The 21620-nt window shown below is 40.9% G+C and overlaps 1 long non-coding RNA gene across 1 annotated transcript in view; it reads right to left on the bottom strand.

Annotated features, from left to right (window-relative positions):
* The window catches only part of LOC145351502 (uncharacterized), a 29482-nt gene extending 13940 nt beyond the window's left edge, over positions 1-15542 (bottom strand). The window contains exon 1 of the long non-coding RNA XR_013888411.1: positions 15313-15542. This is a non-coding gene — a long non-coding RNA (uncharacterized LOC145351502). The remainder of the gene's footprint in view (positions 1-15312) is intronic.
* Positions 15543-21620: the final 6078 nt, after the last annotated feature.

Raw genomic sequence — 21620 nt, forward strand, 5'->3', positions numbered from 1 at the left:
CATGCTAAATTGTCCCTCAGTGTCAGGGGAATTAACAGTGTAAATACGATAGAGCCTGTTTGAGAATGTTGTCAGTGCAGGCTTAATGGGCCAAATGGCCTCCTTCTGCACTGTAGGCATTCCATGATTTTATCACAGCTGTGAACTCTCAAACATACTTTTGAAATTTTGTTTCCAATTTTTACAATGGAGTAAGCATAAAGTCAGCTTGTATATTTTTGGTAGCTGCAGCTAATTTATTTGTAACTAATTTCAAATGTTACCAGATTAATAACCTGTATACACTACAATAGTTAGATAAACAGAAATGGAAGAGAGCTAGCAAACAAAAGTACTGTGACAACGGATTTGCTTTTGATATCTAAACTGCAATTGAGCAGAATTCAATAAAGCAGCTTCATATATGGCGGTAGATTTTGCTTGATTTCTTTTGTGCAGAATTATTGCACGCTGGGAGATAATGAATGTTAAAGTGGATTTCATTTGCTCTGTACTTTTAGCTGAAATAGAATTAGAATTTTAATCATAATGCAAAGAATATTAAATTCACCATGATAGATTACTATAATGAGTTGACTTACCATGGTTATTGGTATGGAAGGATCATAAACACACAAATGCATTTTGTTTGTAACTATAAAATTAATTGCCTTGCACTTTATAATCTTCCAAGCCTCCTTGAATATGGAGGCAGTGCTAAAGGATGGGAGAATTACAACTCTTGTTTTTAAAAAATACTGCAAGGATAAGCCCAACAACTAAAGGCCAGTCAGTTTGACCTTGCTATTGGGAAAAATTTTGGAAACAATAATCCAGTACAAAATTAACATTCACTGAAATAAACATGTGTTAATTAAGGAACGCCAGCATAGATTTGTTAAACACTAATGCCTTTAACGAACATGACCGATTTCTTTGATGAACAGAGAAGGTTAGGGTGGGTCAATCAATGTTTAAATTTTAAGTTTATTTATTAGTGTCACAAGTAGGCTTACATTAACACTGCAATAAAGTTTCTGTGAAAATCCCCTCGACACCACAGTTTGAGGGAAAATTTAGTATGGCCAATGCACCTAACCAGTGCATCCTTTGGATTGTGGGAGGAAGCCAAAGCACCTGGAGGAAACCCATGCAGACACAGGGCAAATGTGCAGTCTCCACACGGACTGTGGCCCAAGCCTGGGAATTGAACGCAGGTCCCTGGCGCTGTGAGATTGTAGTGTTAACCACTGTGCCACCGTGCTGCCCAGTGTGTATCTGGATCTCCAAAAAGATATTTGATAAAGAACCCCATGGCTAGTAGGCCAGCAAAGTTAAATCCAATAGAATAAAAGGGAGAGTGGCAACATGGAAACAGAGTTGACTGTGTAAGTATATCAGAGTCGCAGTGAACATTTGTCTCTAGATTTGCAGAATGACCACTACTTTTCTTGTTCTATATTAATGACCTAGACTTGCGTGTGCAAGGAACAATTTAAAATTTTTCAGATGACAAAATTTGGAAGTATCATGAACTATCAAGACAGTAGTGATAGACTTCAAGAAGACATAGACAGGCTGGTGCAATGGGTGGGCACATGGCAGATTGAATTAAATACATATAAGTGTGAAGCAACACATCTTGGGAGGAAGAATATATAATAAATGGTACAACTGTGAAAGGGACACAGGATCAGAGGGACAGAAGGTATGTGTGCAAAAATCATTGAAGGTGGTAGTTCAGTTTGAGAAAGTAGTTAATAAGGTGGATGAAATTTTGGACTTTATATATAAGGAAAGAGTACCACAGCAAGGCAACATTTCACCCTCAGTAAAGCTGAGTCTTTATAAACCACTCTCAGTCTCAGCTGGAGTACGGTGAATAATTTTTATGGGCACTGCTCTTGCAAAAGCTGGTAGAGAGGATGCAGAAAAGATTTACAATAATTCTTCCAGGGATGAGGGGCTTCACTGATGTGATTAGATTGAGAAACTGGGTCTGTTGTCCTGAAAGAAAGGAATTTTGGTAGAGATACTCAAAATCTTGGATCTCGATGTAATAGAAAGGGAGAAGAACCTTTCCCTAAACTATTCTCCCCTGAATCTGGTTACAATAGGGGTACCATACGCATACACACGGGTCAAGGTAGGTGTAGGAAAATGCTTTGTTAAGATGGCGGCGTGGGCTCGTTGGGCCGAAGGGCTTGTTTCCCGTGCTGGGCTGTTCTTTGTTCTTTGAGAAACTCCCATTGGTAAGGGCTAGGAAGCAGACAGCACCAATTTAAGTGAATTACAAAAAGAACCAAAGGTGAGATGAAGCAAAACATTTTTATGCAGTGGGTAGTTGGGATCTTGAAAGTTTTGCCTACGAGGATGATGGAGGTGAACTTAATCTTGGCTTTCAAAAGGGGATTAGATCATTATCAGAACAGAAAAGAATTGCAGGGCAGAGAATGGGATTATGAGCTGACATAGACATGATGTATCCTATGATCTTACAGCCTTCTGGATTCAACACAGAGTTCAACAATTTTAAAGTTTATTTATTAGGGTTACAAGTAGCTTACATCAACACTGCAATGAAACTTCTGTGAAAATCCCCTAGTCGCCACACTCCAGTACCTGTTTGGGTACAATGAGGGAGAATTTAGCATGGCTAATGCACATAACCAGCATGTCTTTCAGACTGTGGGGCAAAACTGAAACACCCAGAGGAATTCCACACAGTACACGGGGGAGAACATGCAAACTCCATACAGTGACCCAAGCTGGGAATTGAACCCAGGTCCCTAGCGCTGAGAAGCAGTAGTGCTAACCACTCTGCCACTGTGCTGCCCTATTTTAATTATAACTACAGTTCCTATTATCAGCTAGCAGATTCTGCTAATGATTTCGATAATTCAGTTATAACTCCACTAAACATGTGTTTTCTCTTCCCATTATCATTCATTTCGCCTATAACTGTTATCCTTTTTTTCAGTTTAATTAATTACACAGCAGACCCTCACTTTTGCCCTTTCTTCCTTTTCTGTCTCTGTGCTTTGTTAAAGCCTGTCACATCTGTAACATGCTCCAGTTCTGACCAAAGGTCACAGATCTGAAGTGCTCCTTTCATTTCTCGTTCCACAAATGCTGTTTCCCTGCTAAGTATATCTGGAATTGTGTTTCTATAAGATTTAGAGCACCTGATCAAGGTTTTTAAAATGATGAATCAGTTGGAAAGAGTAGATGTAAAGAGAACATTTCCAATTGTGAAATAATTGGAACCAAGGGGCATCAATACAAGTTAATGACTGATAAATCCAAATAGAATAATAGTGAGAAATTTCTCCACTGAGACTATGGTTGGAATGTGGAACTCATGGGACATGGTGAGAAAAATATCTTTGATGTTTTTAATAGGAATCTAGGGACAGAATTTTCCCTTTATTCACCCTCGTCTGATTTAGGCGAGAGAAGTGGTGTGCAGCTTATGTAGTAACTTCAACGAAGCCCACGAGTTTGGCCTCTTGGAGTATAAGCTCCCTGATTGAGGTCACAATTGTCTGCCCAGTCTGGAAGCCTGACCTGTAAATATATATTGAGGAGTGTCAGGGTTCCTGATACTCCAGATTCTAACTTTGTACCTGAAGCACTCTTAGAAGAAGAACTGAGTTTATAAATAAAGAGAATCTGATGAGGGGACACTGGCCTCCGAGGAGTTATTTCAGGCTACACAGCTGGTTTCTCTCACCATGTTATGGAAGAAAGAACATCGCTGCCAGGAAGGACCTGGTAAAAGCTGGCAAAATTGGGAATTCCAAGATCAGGGATGGCTTTTTGAAAGGTACTCCAATCTCTGATTTTAAAAATATTGATCCTCTCCCCTGCCCCCACCATGCACACAGAGACCAACGGGCTGTGCCAGGTATAGCCCAGGCATGTTCCTCTCCCACACAACCTCCTCGGGGGCTTTACCTACTGGTGTACCCCCAGCAGGTTTCATTTTCCCAGTTCTCATTTTTAAAAATGGTTAAACCATGACAGTGTGACATCATGTTGCCAAGGGGGGAAATTATATGTTGGGAAATTTAATAATATTATAATTTAAATAAGTGAGATTTTCGACCTCTCTGGGTGGGAACATCACTGGTGGATGGTGGGGGCAGGGGAGGGAATGAGATCTCACCGGTGAGTAATCCATGTGACCCTTCTGCAGAACTGAGTATGAACCTGAAACGTTAACTCTGTTTCTCTCCCCACAGATGCTGCCACACCTGTTGAGTTTATCCAGTATTTTCTGTTCTTATTTCAGATGCAGAGTATTTTGGTCTTAGTCAGGTAAGTAAATTGGAGCTGTCTAAAACTTTTGATTCTAATTCCAAGTCAGAGACTTTTTTTGTTGGAGGGTCCCAAGAAGTAAGGGAATTATCCATTGGAAGTTCAAACTTTGACACGTTTCCATGGGAATTAGTGCATTGGGACTTTGGAGGGGTCCCATTGCACAGCTTGCTGGGATTGCAGGGAGGGGGTTGGAGGTGGCAGGGGGGTGGTGGCGATGAGGCTGATATCTTTCTCTGACAATCTGGAGACTGAAAGATCTGGTAGACTTGACTTGTCTTGGTGAGAACTTGGTAAGAATTCGAATCCATCCCACAAGGGAAACAGGCAGATGGTTATTTTATGATTGCTGTCAAAAGGTATGAACCCAAGACTCTTTCATTTATTTTCATTGACAATTCCATTCCCAGAGGGTGAACTGTTGGTTCAGATCAAAGGTTCAAATCACCATTTCAGTAATTTAGAAAGGCAGCACACAAACATCATGAGGAAAACATTGATTTTTAAACATTTGTAGTTGTGATAAGGAGTCAGATAATTTTCTCCAATGAAAAAAGGGGTTAAATGATTGGAATCTTTGCCTCAGCTTTGAAGATTACTATTGCTTGTTTTTCATTAACAGCCTTTGCATTCCACTTGGAATCTGATTCATGCCAATTAGTACATTAAGGTCAGTGCACAGCCCCTGATAAATTAGTCTGGAACTAAAATTTGTGTCGGGGTGCTTGGCTGGATTGTCCTGCACATTAGCAATAACTTCAGATCTACATTAGTGTGGCTCGGTGCCAAAAATGCTCTTTGTATTGTACAGCAGCAGGTTTTAAAAAGGTTTACTATGAGCAGTGACTCTGCAGGGGGCAGACAGATATCTGAGAATGAGAAGCCACTGAAAAATCAATGCAGCCACTTAATTGCATTCCTGTTTTATTTCCAAAAAAAGAAATCTTGAAAGCTGTGTAGATTGTAGCTTTGTCTGAGGTAGGACACAAAGTGCCATTAACATTAGAACTGCATATATGCAAGTATTCCTGCTGACCAAGTTAAAAATAGTTTGGTTACCTTTCTGTAAGGGGAAAAAAAAGCAAAGCTCTAAAAGGGGCAGAGGTGAAAGAGAAAGCATTTTGAAAATTTCCTTTTCGATGCAGTAGAACCACAATGATCTTGTAGAAAGCACTAACCACGCAGGGTTTTGCTGCTACTAGATCCATTTCTTTATAACCTGATATTGCTAACTCATGCTATAGAAAATTACTTACTAGTATTACAATTCCAACTAATCTTACATTTGGACAAGTCAGATCCCAGAGTGGAGCCTGGCTTGATAGATCCTAACTTTTGTTTTTGTTTAGATAGGTGGAGACGGTTACCGAACAGAGTCACAGGAGGTGGCTGGAGAATTTTTAGCAAGAGAATAAAACATTTACTAAACAAGAAATGAACTGTTTATACTATTCCTTTACCGATTACACCTTTACAGATACAGAACAATTCATAAGGATAAATCCAAGTACAAAATCTATCATATCCTCTAATGTAGTGTTCTTAGTAAGTCCCCAGACTATGTAAACCATTAGGTGAATTGTGGTCAGATACACCACAGTCTGGCCTGTAACCTCCTCAGAGTGGCAATCTCCAGCAGATTAGCATTTTAGATGCAGTTACTTTGTTGAAATTTCAAAGCTCCTGTCTTGCCCAACTTTCCTAACTCAGGCCAGGTGAGACAGGTGCAGCAAAGCACACCCCTGGCTGCATCAGCGAGGACTAGCTGGTGTGCAGGGAAGAAGGGAATGTCCCTCTTGCACTAGCTTCTAAGGATAAGTAAGCAGTTTAGCTGTTTGGGCTGGGCTGGGTGTAAAGTGTAAGGGGTGGTGTTGAGGATCTGCTAGAGGGGTGGGATGGGGAAGGGGGGAGTTTGTTATATGTGTGTGGGTATCCTGTGCTTGGCCTGGTCTGGGTGCTAGTTACTCTGGAGTTAGAAAGAAAAAAAAAATCACTTCTATCAGGGTAAAGAATTGCAGAACCATCTGAAATTAATGATTTCAATTGTTTTGGTCGGAGGATTCCCAGCCCAGCACAATCATCCAGCGGAAGTTAGCACTTCTGGACAATTGCTAGGTAAACATTTGTATGGGAACTTCGCAGCACATCACTAGGCTACCCCCTAAATGTGACGTTGGGGCACCAGGAAGTTATGAGCCTCTGAAACCAAGTGACAGATGCCGGAAAATGAGAATCTTAAATCTTATTTTTCCACAATTATTATTAGAAGACATTTGTGGAGTACTTACACCTGAGGAAAAGGACCATTATTCAATTGCAAACCCATAGAGGCCCCATCTTATGCCAAAGAGGAATACGATATTTGAAACAATCATTTTCAAATGCACAAAGCAATAAGTTGCGACAATTGATCAGTGTTGAATGAACTTCAGAAAAATAACAGCCAAGTGTGATTTTGGTGAGGTTGATTAGGTCGAAAAGGGATGGAAAACAAATCACTGAAAGTTGTCTCTCCAGTCAACCATGCCAGGAAGCATGTGACAGAAAACTGCCAGAATAACTGGAATTCTCAACGTACAATTGCTTTCTGAGCTTCACTGAGGCTACCAAAAATGACATCCCAAGCTCGATTCCTGTCAGTAGTATCCACCATTCATATGCCAGGAAACCACCTGCAAAGCGATAACAGTCATCTCTCAAAGAGAGTTGCGACGTGTCCAAATAATTTTTCCACAATGACAGTGTTTAGCCATACCACCCAGAGTGTCCTGCAAACAGTGCAAAAGTTATGAAAAACCCAATCACTTTGCTCATGTTTGTCATTTATCAGTAAAATCAGCTACTGAGACTGATACCAAAAAAGAAGGTTGCCACATATGCATACCACAGCAAAAGAACCATTAATAACCATTCAATTGATGAAGGAGCAGTGCTCTAAAAGCTTGTCATACCAAGTAAACCTGTTGGGCTTTAACCTCGCGTTGTGAGACTTCTTACTGTGTCCACAGTAAAAGAGTAAGAGAATATAACCAGATGACCATGAATACACTTCATGCTGTCCTCCAGAAACAACAAACAGCCATGTGACAATGATCACTGGCTGCTCAGGTGCAGATACCCCACAGATATAGGAGCACCTGTTAAGGTCATGGAAGCAAAATGTATAGCAAACTTCAGGAATTGCCCATTTCTGTCAGCCAGAGAATACAAAAATATTTCCTGACAGGAGACAAATGATGGAAAACTCTCGGGACATTCGACATGCTAATCTCACCAGAATGAATGTTGTATTTTCTTATATCTGGAGAACGTGATATGCTTGTCAATTTTCACACAGCAACAGATCACAGTAGATGATTGCTGTCACGTGTGATTCTTAAACACACCAGTGAAGCTGCATGTTGCTGCTGTCAGCAAACTCAAGTGTTACATGCAAGTTGCATGTAGATCACAATATACCCTTAGTAGAGTATCAATGGCAGCTGATACCATTTCATGTCAGGGAGCAGACCAAGAAAGAACCTCAGCGTCTACTTGACATTGACATTATTTAGTGAGTAAGTTGTTAAGAAACCTAGAAGTGAAGCAGATTAGAATCTGCATTAACGTGGGGCATGATCTTACCTGCCATTCATGCCATGCCCCTGCTGCAGCGATGTTGGGGAATTTGGTGGCCAGCCAAATCTCTGATCACTACAGCAGGATGGGAAAAATCCCACCAAAATCCTGGTAAGATTCGGTCATGGTCTCCAAACAATGAGAAAGAAACTTGACAGCAGCAGCTGATGATATCATTGGGAAAGTGGCATGCTGCACTTTATTAAAACTTGAGCTCAATACAGAATCTCATCAAACTGAGCTTGCTGAAGAATTGTGGTATTTTATGCAGTATTCTCCACTCACATTGGATATTTTTGATACAAAAGATTCGACTTGAGTCAATTCATCAGCTGAGGTATTATAGCACATGATTTAGCCTGCACTTCCGAGAACTTGAAGGCACATTAAACATCATTACTGAAAAGAATGGTCACACTAAGTGAACATGAGACACACCTACATGCATGTCTACAATTTCGTAGAGAATGTAATCTTTTCTCAAGAAAAGGCAAGTGCTTTTTCAATGAAAGCAGACTAAAATGCTTTGTTCATGTGTTTAGCAGTGTAGGAGTGTTAGGGTGTAGAAAGTAGGGCTTAGCCAGCAAGAGCTAACTTAGCATCATGGAATGCAAATAACTAAGACAAGGATATGTGGTTATAGTTTTCAGGAAATGACAAAATGAGGCAGTTGCTATATGTGCATTTTTTAATATAAAAAAAGTACATGACTAACAGCCGGTAATTAAGCAATAAATTGTCTGAAGTTTGCTTCATCAGAGCCCTGGCTTTGAATGACTAAAGAAATCTTTCTGTGTGTTTACTTGAAAAAATGATTGACGGAACCATACCCGAGTCTTCGATGTTTGTCAACTGCATTATTGCAAGGAGTATCTTCCGAAGGATACAAAGTTAAAGCCATTGCAATTGTTGTGAATCCTAAAAATGTGCAGCCATGACACAGCACATACTGTCGTTGCTTAATTCCTGACATCACTACTCTATCTTCCACACCCCAGCCCCTATCCACTCACCACCGACCACCCCCCCCCCCACCCCGCACCATGATTTGCCAGAAGAGACCACCTAGTGGGAGTGAACTACTTCACACAAACAGTCTGTACACCAGATCAAACATTTGTCAGCAAGTTGCACAAATACCTATTTTGTCCCTGAAATAACCCCTTAGCTAGCCTTGGATGTAAGCTTGTTTGACTTAGGTGCAGTTCTGCAAAACACAAGGCACAGAACCCAGCCACTCCTGTTATGGCAAACAGATTACTAATACCTCTAGAATAATGTCATTCACAAGCAGAGAGAAATTCTCCCCAGCACAAGATATTTTACATCTCATCTCTATTTGTATAGAGGTGGGTTTGAACTCAACCATGAGTAACATTGTTCAACAATGCATGTATCAAACTACTGTTTGAATAGAGCATTGGATAGGATAAGTTCAATGTTGAGTATCAGCCAGGCAACCGCAACCGAATAGACCATTTTTTGTAACATCCATTGCCAATCATCCATCTAGCCAAGAGGAAAATGTTGTCAGACAACCAAACAAGTCTGCTTGCAGTGCCAAAATTGCTAAAATTAGCTGACGTTAAAGTAGCAAGAAAATAGAAACAGAAGTTACAACTAAGTATAAAGGGTATGGAATCAGGTAAAGGTAAAGACGCAACTAAGAGCATCTAGAAACAAAAGCACAAGATCTTCACAATGTTTGACATGAGCTCATTGTTACAATTGCATCTGAACTTCTGTTATGTATTGTCATTCCACAACACTGTGGGCACGTGTTGTCGATATAACGTACAAATGTCACAGGGGAATTGTCAAAACAAAGCAGCTTCTTAGGAAAAAAACTAGTAAATATTTTCTAGTTCTCACTGGGTGATGACAGCAGCTTCCCAGCAATGGAAAAAGTTATGTCTACTTCAATAAAGATGATGTGGAGATGCCGGTGTTGAACTGGGGTAAGCACAGTAAGAAGCCTCACAACACCAGGTTAAAGTCCAACAAGTTTATTTGGTAGCACAAGCTTTCGGAGTCTCACTCCTTCTTCAGGTGAGTGAGGAGTTGTGTTCACAAACAGGGCATATATAGACACAAACTCAATTTACAAGATAATGGTTGGAATGCGAGTCTTTACAGGTAATCAAATCTTACAGATACAGACAATGTGAGTGGAGAGAGGGGTAAGTATAGGTTAAAGAGATATGTATTGTCTCTAGCCAGGACAGTTTGTGAGATTTTGCAAGTCCAGGCAAGTCGTGGGCGTTACAGGTAGTGTGACATGAACCCAAGATCTCGGTTGAGGCCATCCTCATGTGTGTGGAACTTGGCTATCAGTTTCTGCTCAGCAATCCTGTGTTGTTATGTGTCGTGAAGGCCACCTTGGAGAACGCTTATCCGAAGATCAGAGGCTGAATGCCCCGACTGCTGAAGTGTTCCCCAACTGGAAGAGAACACTCCTTTGGGTGATTGCCAAGCGATGTTCATTCATCTATTGTCATAGTGTCTGCATGGTCTCCCCGGTGTACCATGCCTTGGGACAACCTTTCCTGCAGCATATCAGTTAGACAATATTGGCTGAGTTGCATGAGTACGTACTGTGTACCTGGTGGATGGTGTTCTCACATGAGATGATGGCATCTGTGTCGATGATCTGGCACACCTTGCAGAAGTTGCTGTGGCAGGATGTGTAGTGCTGTGGTCACTGTTCTCCTGAAGGCTAAGTAGTTTGTTGCGGACAATGATCTGTTTGAAGTTGTGTGGTTGTTTGAAGGCAAGAAGTGGGGTTGTGGGAATGGCATTGGCGAGATGTTCATCTTCATCAATGACAAGTTGAAGGCTCCAGAGAAGAAGTCGTAGCCTCTCCGCCTTGGGGAAGTACTGGATGACAAAGGGTACTCTATCCGCTGTGCCCCATGTTTGCCTTCTGAGGAGTTTGGTGCAGTTTTTCGCTGTGGCATGTAGGAACTGTTGATTGATGAATGAAGCACCATATCCTCCACTTATGAGGGGGTCTTTCCACGTCTGTAGGTGTCTGTTGCAATCCTCCTCATCCAAGCAGGTTCTATGTATATGGAGGGCTTGTCCGTAGGGAATGGCTTCTTTAACATGTTTAGGGTGGAAGCTGGAGAAACGGAGCATTGTGAGGTTATCCTTGGGCTTGCAGTACAATGAAGTGCTGAGGTGACCATCCTTGATGGAGATGCATGTGTCCAAGGATGCAACCAATTCTGGAGAATTGGTCCGATGGTGGGATGGAGCTTGTTGATGTCATCATATAGTCGTTTCAGTGATTGTTCACCATGAGTGCAGAGGAAGAAAATGTCATTGATGCATCTAGTGCAGGGGTCTCCAAACTTTTCAGTACGAGGGCTGCATTGTATATTTTACACATTTTCACAGGCCAAAGAAGAAAAAATGGTTCTAAAGTTAGGGGGTTACTTTTATAATAAAGTTATTTTTCTAAAAAAGGTGCCAAATAATTTTAAATTCATTGTGATTGGTGACTGTATTACAGCAGCACACGGCAATTGGCTGCAGCAGATGTCAATCACAATGTGGGTGTTGGGCTGAGCTCATCGCTCTATGATTGGTCTGAATTGCCAATGTCATTGCAATTGTTCTCGCTCATTTCAGATAGATGGAGTTTACGGATTGGCTAAAGCAGCTGTCACTCAGTCAATACAGAGCGACAATTGGATAACAAATGTCTCAATTGCTGATTCGTTTAATGAACTGTCAGTCACAGGACTGTAGCTCTGGTTGGACAATAAACCAGTAAAGAGGGAAGGGATTCCCATCAGTCCATCAGATACCGTGCGGAGTGGCAGCAAGCATCCGGCCTGTGGTTTCCATCCCCATGTCCAGGTCCTGAGTCAGCAGCGGGGTTCCAGACGCGGGAATGTTTTCGGCAGCGGGAATTCTGTCCCGCTCCACTGGCTGCGGGTCAGATGTAGCCTGCTGCGAGTCAAGTGTGGCCCGTGGGCTGTAGTTTGGAGCCCCCGATCTAGTGTATAGTGTCGGTTGAAGGTCCTGTGAGATGAAGAGGTCTTGTTCAAACCCGCGCATGGAGATGTTGACATATTGAAGGGCGAATTTGGTCCCCATGGCTATTCCATGTGTCTGGATGAAGAACTGGTTGTTGAAGGTGAAGACATTATTGTCCAGAATGAAGCGGAGGAGTTGTAGAATGGTATGTGGAAATTGGCAGTTTTTGGCGTTGAGTACTGAGGCAGTTGCAGCAATGCCGTTGTCATGGGGGATGCTGGTGTCGAATGCCGAGACATCCATTATGACGAGAAGTGCTCCTGGGCTAACTTCTCTATGTGTGCTGAGTTTCAGTAGGAAGCCCATAGGGCTTGCAATATCTCACGAACTGTCCTGGCTGGAGACAATACACACCTCTTTAACCTATACTTAACCCTCTCTCTACTCACATTATCTGCGTCTGTAAGACTTGATTAGCTGTGAAAACTTGCATTCCAACCATTATCTTGTAAATTGAGTTTGTGTCTGTGTATGCCCTGGTTGTGACACAACCCCTCACTCACCTGAAGAAGGAGCGAGACTCCAAAAGCCTATGCTACCAAACAAACCTGTTGGACTTTAACCTGGTGTTGTGAGACTTCTTACTGTGTTTCAATAAAAGCAGTCATCCCAAAGCATGACTAGGTTTTCACTTTGTTTCTCAAAGGGTGAGAAGTGACAGCAGGCCTCTATTCAACAGTGATACATTCAGTAAATTTGTGAACTATTTAGGTTTCATTCACCATTAAATCACATACACCATAAGTCACAAGCAACTTGAGAAGTAAAGAGATTTGTGTACCTCAAAAAAAGGTGAGACAGATAGCTGACAGCAAGAGTTGTATCAATTACTTTGTAATTACAGAACAACTCTTCACCACTGAAAAACCTCCAGCTGCAATCATCGGTGTACATCCTGTGCACATGTCTTCCTAATAGCTGCCCCATGGAGTCAATGATTAACTTGTATACGAACGTGATAGAGAACAAAAGGATTGAATGAAAGTAAATGAAGAGCGAAACATGAAATTCAGCTACACCACAAAACCCAGGAGATAAAGTGTTTATAAAATCTAATGGTAATGTCAGAAAGTAGGAACCTCTTACAAGATCCTAATGTTAGGCAATATCCTAACTGGAAGCGATGTACACCATCCACCATACTTAAGTGATGGATGTTACGAACTGATGTATTTTCAGCTGACTAACAAAGCTCTCATCTCATTCTGAATGCCTGAGAGCATTGTTAATTTAATACAAAATTTGTAGTATGTAAAAGTTGAAAGTCCTAGTTATGTTTATGCTTATTAGTTACACTTTGGAGGCAAATAATTGAAACATTATTTTTCATTTCTATTTCTGTTACCGACTAAGGAAGGGAAGTATGTTGTGTTGTGGTAGTTTGAAAAGAACAAAGTTCATTCTTTTCACTTGAGGCCACCATTGATAATTGAAACAGCCGAGGGAGACTGCAAACAGAAGGGGAGATTGTGTAGAAGCTATTTTCATAAAAAGAGCCATGTTGCTCACACACCTTTAATTCGAGGAGTCTCTGGTTGTTTTCAAATACCAAGAACCTTGTACTTGCCCAGCTCTGATGCAACATCAAATTCTTTGGATAGAGTATTATAGTGAAAGAAGAGAGAGTAATTTTCAATGCTTTCTCAACATTCATCACAAGACTTGAGAGTGGAATTTCAGAATGATTGTCTTCCACTCTGCTGGGCCAGTCCAACTAAACTGGTTATAACATAACTTTACAAAGCAGGTAAAGAAGGAGAGTTTTGCTGTAATTTAATGAATGATAGATGAATGCTGTGGGCCACTAATGCTGGCAAGTTTGCACATTGTAAGCCATATAGTCTGTAGATTTATAATTCATAACCCATTAATCCTGCTTCTTAGAGTGGTAGAAGAAAGAAGTGCCCATTCCCATGCATCACCATCAGAATACTGCATCAGATCCAGAGGCGAATGGAAACTCAGTGGGATCAGGTTCCTCTCTAATTCCCTCCACCATAATTAACATGTTCCTCTTGGCTCATAAAACAGTGCAATATAAAAGTACCCATCTGCTTGCTCTAGCTACACCCATCTTTCTCTATTTCCTGGATTTTCTCAGCCCTGCGAAATGCTGCTGGCTAGCAGTAATTTTAACTCAGAGATCCAAGCACACACTGGGAGTCTGGTTTGAATTTTGCAATGAACAATCCACCTCTCAAGAGTGGGATACAGATATGCTATGATACATATCTGTGGGGTGGTGTCTCCCTATGTTGACTTTAACACTGTTGTATTCCCCCTCGCAATCGTTTCCCACCTGTTGTGGGAGGGTTAAAGATCACTTCCCCAAATAAAGTCAGTAGCTTTAGCCCTATGATAGAATGGATATGTTCCTGTGAAAATCAAAGCAACCCAAGTCAAATACAGATAACAAAAGATTGCTGGAAACAAGCTATAAGTGAGTTGGTATAGGTACCAGAAAACATTCAAGTTAATGCTCCAGATCCACACATCATTTCAAAACCATCGTAATCCAATGGATTTTTAACCCCACTGCTTCTTGCAGCATGTTACATAATGCATGGAATTTCTTCCCAAATGACATTCTTTACTGAAACTGCATATGTGAAGCTGCATACTTGAAAAGACTATAAAGCTATATAGCATATATATTACTGTACAGTTATTTATAGCTATAAAGGCTATTATCAATATATATAGTTGCCCAATTTATGTAAATCTGCATTTTTCTGACCTTAAACAACGATGCCATTTCTCCAAGGTTTCTGACAAATAAGTGGTAGAAGATCAAGAAACCTCCTCAAGCATGTAAATTATATCATGAGAATTCATTATTTAAGCTTTCACAAATTATTGGAATTTTGCTCATAAGGTTTATGATATAAACTGGTACATTTGGGAACTTATTTCTTCACCTCCAGCATTTGAGTATTCAACATATGGCATATACAGAACGTCTCAGTTGTTTGTTAGCCATCACCTTAAAAAAAGGAATTGAACACTGCAATACGTGTCACGTGGCATCAAATATGAACAGATGTAATGCATCATAATTTTAATACTCTTCCATCTGTGTCCTCTCACACTGGATGTAATGAGCGCTGCTTGCCTCTTGCAGTTTAGAATGTCAGCAGATATGTTTAACTGCATTAGTGCTTGCAATTCATATGCCAGCATCTGTTGCCTAATATGAATAATATACATTATAACTAACATAAATTGCATAAATTATCATAAATTAACCTATTCATGTGAGCATTTTTTCCAACAGTCCTTGAAGTAATGATGTATTCATGCAATTAATATTGAGTTTAAGGATGAAAGAAAAGAAATGGATTACAGCATTACCTTCCTGATTGCTGTACTGACTGCCCATTGCTGGAAGTATATCGATGCAGCCACCAAACGTGGGTGAGGATAGGGTCAGACTTAGTTGTGAAACTTAAATGAATGGTCCCCATGTTCTCAGTGTTGAGATTTACATGGATATTGTCCACTTGGCTGCAGTACTGAAAGAGCTCCAGTGGTACCCTGGCAAGGAATCAGTTCCTTCATTCGAGAAAGGGCAAAAATTAACAAAAGAAAAAAAAGAAATAAAATTTCATTGTATCGTTCAGCACTGTCATGGTTACTGGTCTCCTTTCAGTATATGTTAATGATATTGTGCAGTGCCTGACACATTCTCTCCAAAAAATGCCAATTGAATACAACAAAAGTGAGGTTGGAGTTTAAATGACGTCAGCACACTGCTGACACTCTTGATCTGCTGCAACCCCATCTAACAAAGACAAGCGTTGTTCATGGGGAAGCTGCAGAGAGAACAAACCTGCTCTTGTTCATTTATACAAATCTTAATAGCTGTCTGTCAATTTTCTGGTGCTTGCAAACCAGGCTATAGCCACCAACATAGGCACAAGACAGAATATTAGACAGGTTGACAAAATTATGAGACGGAGTTGAGGCAATTTGGAAGGAATGAAGGGTAGCTGGAAAACTACAACTGAAGGAACAGATAAAGAAGATTGAGTAAAAAGAAAGCAGAAAGCAAATGTGAAAATAATAAAATACACCAGTGACAAATTGTAAGATAGTATTGTTATGATCACCATAGAGACTCTCGTTTTAAAAGAATATGAACTTCCAGTTTTGAAGACTTTTACTGTAACAAATGACGAAAACTACTATTACATAGACACTATTGTACTTGAAAATTGCATAATGGAATATTTTTGTAGCCCAAACAAAGGAACATATTTCACAAGTATACTTTACAATGTCCCTTTCCTTGACATTCAATTTTCTCTGAACCAATCCAAACTGATTCTTAGCTCTTGAGAATTTAATCCTGATCTTTTCTCAGCCTGGTAAAATGCAAGTTTAGAACTGTCTTTCACAATACGATTTCCTTTTTCCCTGTGATCTTCATCAAGCCCAAACACGGTAATTATTCCAGCCTCATTTTAATTTCCATTGACCTGATCTTTTCAATCGAAGCCTGAGGTGCCAGCCACATTCTCGTATGCTGAATCATAGATATGGTTTTGTTTCAGGTTGTCCTTTCTCTCCAGCATCCAAGCAGATTCACAAATACATGGCTTTATCTCCCCCCCTTCCCCATTGTAACATGAATCACATGGGCCTTGTATCTAAGTAAAAATGCTAATGAGCAATCCTTGAGAGGCCAACTCTACTTTATCTTGGAAGTAAATGTAAACATGTGCTTTTAACTATCTGATATTTTCAACACTTTTCTAGGCCTTTAGGTACTTGCATTCTCCATTATTAACACAACGATTGTTGCCATTGCTTCTAAACACAAGTACAGTCCCAATATAACAACCTAAGCCATTATCAGCGTTCTCTGGGGTAACAGCAATCTAAAGGCACTCAACCGACTCTTTGCACAAATAATGCTGGACATCATGCATCCAGTGCAAGGTCTTTAATTACTTGTGCACAAGGAGAACTCTCCAAGGCCAAATTGGATTAACTGGAGCAGTTCTGAGGTTACAGAGAAACAGCTCAGCAGTTATAGTCAATTACAGCAAATCAGGAACAAGGGATTTTTCACATTTTTCATTGATATACATATTTGCCAATTAAATCCCAGCCTTTTGCCCTTTCTCATTTCGTAAAAAATTGACTTCTGTCAATCCTTAATTTGCATAGCATAGCCTCATTTCTTGCCTTTGGTATTTGTTATGAAAAAAGGTCTGGTCTTGTTCCCCCTCTGGTGAAGGCCAAAAAAGGAAAATGTTATGGGACTTGTGAAAAAATAGCAGAGACTGACTCCTTTTGAAGGTCAGTAAGCTGATAAACATTTTTCACTACTGTGCAGGGAAATTTTTTAAATTTGAGCACTTTAACTTCTGTACAATTTAACTTCCAAACTGTGAAACTTCAAGCTGAACATTTTAACTTCCATACTTCCCTCCTTTTTATCATCTAAGGACAACCTCATGAGTCCTCCATGATTCCTACATCTATGTATGTCAGCTTTCTAAATTCTTCCTCAGTTGGTTCATAGACTGGGAGGACTGGAAGGAGATGTGGTTCTGGGCTGTGGACAAAAGAGCGAGGCTGACAGATAGAGCAGATACAGAAAGAGACAAGCTGAATAACTACGTACAGGACAATGAGCAAGACCAGACTATGATAAGCTATTTGAGAAGGGCCTTAAAAATGTCCTCAGCCCACCCGCCAAGATTAGGGAGCCAGCCCCACCAGTCATAGGGTTTGTCTTGAGCAATTGAGTGTAAAAGACACACTTGCTCCTGAATGGTATGTACATCTGCCTTGATCCTATGGTTGACATTAATGTAAGAACAGCATGTCTCATTGACTGCCGCACACACTCACCCCTGCACTGCTAGCAGAAGATCGAGGGCCATGTGGTTCTGTAGCACCACTTTAGAAAGGGACTGAATCACTGGCTACAGGCCCTGGATGGTATCCATGGTGTTATTTCCAATTATTTCCATAGTACTGGAAACATTAATAATGACTTTTTCTAATTCTGAGACCCCAAGACCTGGGAGGAGGGCTTGGATAAATTAGTGAAAGCTGATGTTACAGGCAACTAGCAGATTTAGAACTGACCGTTACACAAACCCTAGATGGTTGCGAAAGGAGTGGATGGATAGGTGCTTGACCCGTAAGCCTTCGGGGATCATGTGACCTATGGTGCAGGTGCCAGCCCAATCGATGGGGAGGGTGTTGTAGGCTCAGTCCCCATAGAGCCAGAATGAACCATTGCGAACAAGGGCCATGCACCAGAATGTGAAATTTTGGCAAAAGGTGAGCCCATATTGGGTATGGGGAGCTTTCTCCTGGGCATGGATATGACAAGTCTGACTGAGACATAGAGCTACTTCGGGTTACTTGGTCTTTACATCTGGACCGATCCCCATGGTTACAAGGCTCTGATCCCATGGGATAGATGCCATCAGAAGGCCAGACTGTAACAAGACCATTGAACTTCCAAAGAATGCAGCTAAATTCCATGACTGGACTCAGAATTCTCGGCCGATTTGGCCAAAGTAGCTTCAGTTAGCTTAAACCATAGCACAATTAGTTACATTAGGCAGAAATGCCTTGATTAGCAAGATAAATATGTGGGGTTATAGGAGTAAGGCTCGGATGGGATTGTGGTCGGTGCAGACTCAATGGGCCGAATGGCCTCCTTCTGTACTGTAGGGATTCTATGAATCTATGATCCTTAACTTCATAGAAAGGTAATTTGAGTTAGATCTGCTGTTGATATTTGTGCGGTGGGCAGTCAATTTGTGATAAGCAAACTTGATAAGCTACAGACATGGATTGTCACATGGGGAATGTACCATGGTGATAATGAAGACTTGACTCAAAAAAAAGGACAAGAATAGGTACTAAATATTCCAGGACACAATGTGGATTCAAGAAACATTGTAAAAGAAAGAAAGTAGATAATAAATGGAATAAAGGACTAAATGAGTAAATTGCACCTATCTTGGCTAAGGAAGAATCAATGTCCAGATTATACTGGATGAGGAAATAGGTGAGGTAGCAACTGAGCATTTGATAAAGTGAGCAGGTATTAGAAGGTATGGCTATATGTAAAGTTAGGTTACCATGAAAAAGTGGCCTGATTACAAAAACACTCATTGCCCATTTTCCATCACTTTCGGTCTCTGAGGCAATTTTAAATCCAAATTGCCATTTTAACTTGGATCCTGTGGACTTTCACTTTTATGACAAGTTGGCCAATTGAGACCTTATCAAAAACCTTACTAAAATGCATGTAGACTACAGCAAATGCCTTCACTCCCCTCATCAATTGTCATTGTTACTCCCGCAACAAATTATGTTAGGCAGACACAAAATTCCCTTAACAAATACGAGATGAAATTTACAATTGTTTGGATAAATTTTGAATAAGAAGAGCAAACGTGGATTTAAGAGCCAATCATGTTTGATTTTGATTTGATTTAGTTTTGTCACATGTATTAGTATGCAGCGAAAAGTATTGTTTCTTGTGCATTATACAAACAAAACATAATGTACATAGGGAAGGAAAGGAAAGGGTGCAGAATGTAATATTACAGTCACAGCTAGCATATAGAGAAAGATCAACTTGATATGAGTTAAGTACATTCAAAATTCTGATGGCAGCAGCGAGGAAGCTGTTCTTGAGTTTCAAAGATAAGTAAAATGGTTTTGCTCTTTTGCAGTTCATCTTGAAATGCTGTAGCATGAACTGTATCTACGTTTAGTAAGGTGCAAGACAGCACTGTGATTGAAAGTTGTAATTACCCATTATTGCCAGATTGTCAGCTGAGAGAAGCAACAAGCTGTCAAGCAAAAGATCAACACTAAATCTGGAAAAGTCTTCAGATGAGTTTTTTTTAAAGTTAATTTAGTTGATAAAAATGTGGAGTACATTTCACACTATTGAAAAGATAGCTTGGTGTAATAAACATGTGTAAATATTTCATCTTTTCATACTGTATTTATGTATTCAGCAGCTGTTGAAATAGCAGTTCTGAAGTTGAGTTTTATGGGTTCTTGGTTACAATCCAATCTTGAGCAAAGACCAGGACCGTACTGAGTCCAAGGCAAATGATGAGCCTCTGGAGCTGTCAATTAGATAGAAAATTCTGGATGTCCAAAGGGATTTATGGGATGCATGGGAGATCTGGCAGGGATGCATGGGAGGTCTAACAGAGATCCCTGAGGACCTGCGTTCATATCATGGAGGAGTCCTTGTGGAGTAGGAGTGTTGCATTGACCCTGAACTATGAGAAGAAGGAATAAAGGGGGCACTAAGACATAACATCTGCAAATGTAAGCATAAGACACTGAGCACAGCAATAGATCTCTCTGTTTAAATCAAGTTTTGTTTTGATGTTCTGTTATTTTTACTTCAATGTCATGAAGAGAAACAAGTTCTTTGCTCACCAGCCCCAGGTATTTGCCTCATCAGCGCCTGGTAAAACATGCCTGAGGCAAAAAACGTTATTACTGAGGCAGTGATACATCATTGGGTTCATGGCATGGTTATGTGTGTGATGCCTGGAAAGGAGGTAGACACCAACGATAAGTGAAACTCACACTGATGGATATTGCAGGGCACCTCAGGCATCAGAACCTCATTTTCAGCAGATTTATTGTCCTCTCCACCATCATTCTTGTGGAGACATGTCAGTGATTCTCTGCTGAGAGGTGTCATCAGCCACCTTTCGAAAGGATACACCTCATCACCAAGCAATCATCCATCGAAGAACAGCCTTGGCACTTATGTCTCAGTATGTAGGCAACATGAGTGTTGCCAAGGTACCTTGCACAGACCCTGTAGAATCTAGGTCCTATGGTCACAAACTCTCTGAACATTCATGCAGTGAAATCCCTTCATATAGACAAAGGGGGCTGGATGGGGTCTTGATGACCATGTGGGTACAATCAATGGCAATCTTGATTCAGGGGAATCTTGCAATTGCAGCAAATCCTATGGCCTGCTCAGCCTGGCTAATTTGAAATGAATGAATTGTTCTCACTCACCTGGACATAGCTTCAGTCGCCAACCTGATACAGCTGTGTATAGCAGACTGGGAGACTCCAGAAAGATCACCCGCTGCACTCTGGAATTATCCAGAGGCATAAAGATTAAGTGCAACAGTGACATGCTGAGCCATGGACATTGGATGTCCAGCCACACAAATGGAGGGAACCTCTTGCCCAATCATCTGGCATATGGATGTGAAGGCTTCTGTTGAAAGCTAGAGCCTCCTGCAGCCCTGGAACTCTGTGGCTAATTGGATCACTGCCTATACACCTTAGCAGCTGGGCAGTCCTGTCTTCTATGGGGACACCCTCCGTGCCCTCCCTGTGCTTCTGAGCATCCTGAGCTTGCACCTCTGCTTGGAGGTGATGCCTGCAATCACCTACCTTCCTCTATGTCCTCAGCTTTCCCTACATCCATGTACAAATGGAGCTGACCTGTGCTTGGAGGATACCAATGGGTAGCAGTTCTGAGACGTCACAAGACTGAAATGGCCTGAAAGCTCCCGACTAGATGCACAAACCTCCAAGGAAAGCAGTGAAAAAGCCCAGTACTCCAAACTAAACCCTCAAACTCCTAATTCCACCTAACAATTCAGCCTGTGTTTGCTTCTGTCCCT

This window comes from Carcharhinus amblyrhynchos, chromosome 13 (genome assembly GCF_965287045.1).
Source record: "Carcharhinus amblyrhynchos chromosome 13, sCarAmb.v2.hapA, whole genome shotgun sequence".
NCBI classification, from domain to species: Eukaryota; Metazoa; Chordata; class Chondrichthyes; order Carcharhiniformes; family Carcharhinidae; genus Carcharhinus; species Carcharhinus amblyrhynchos.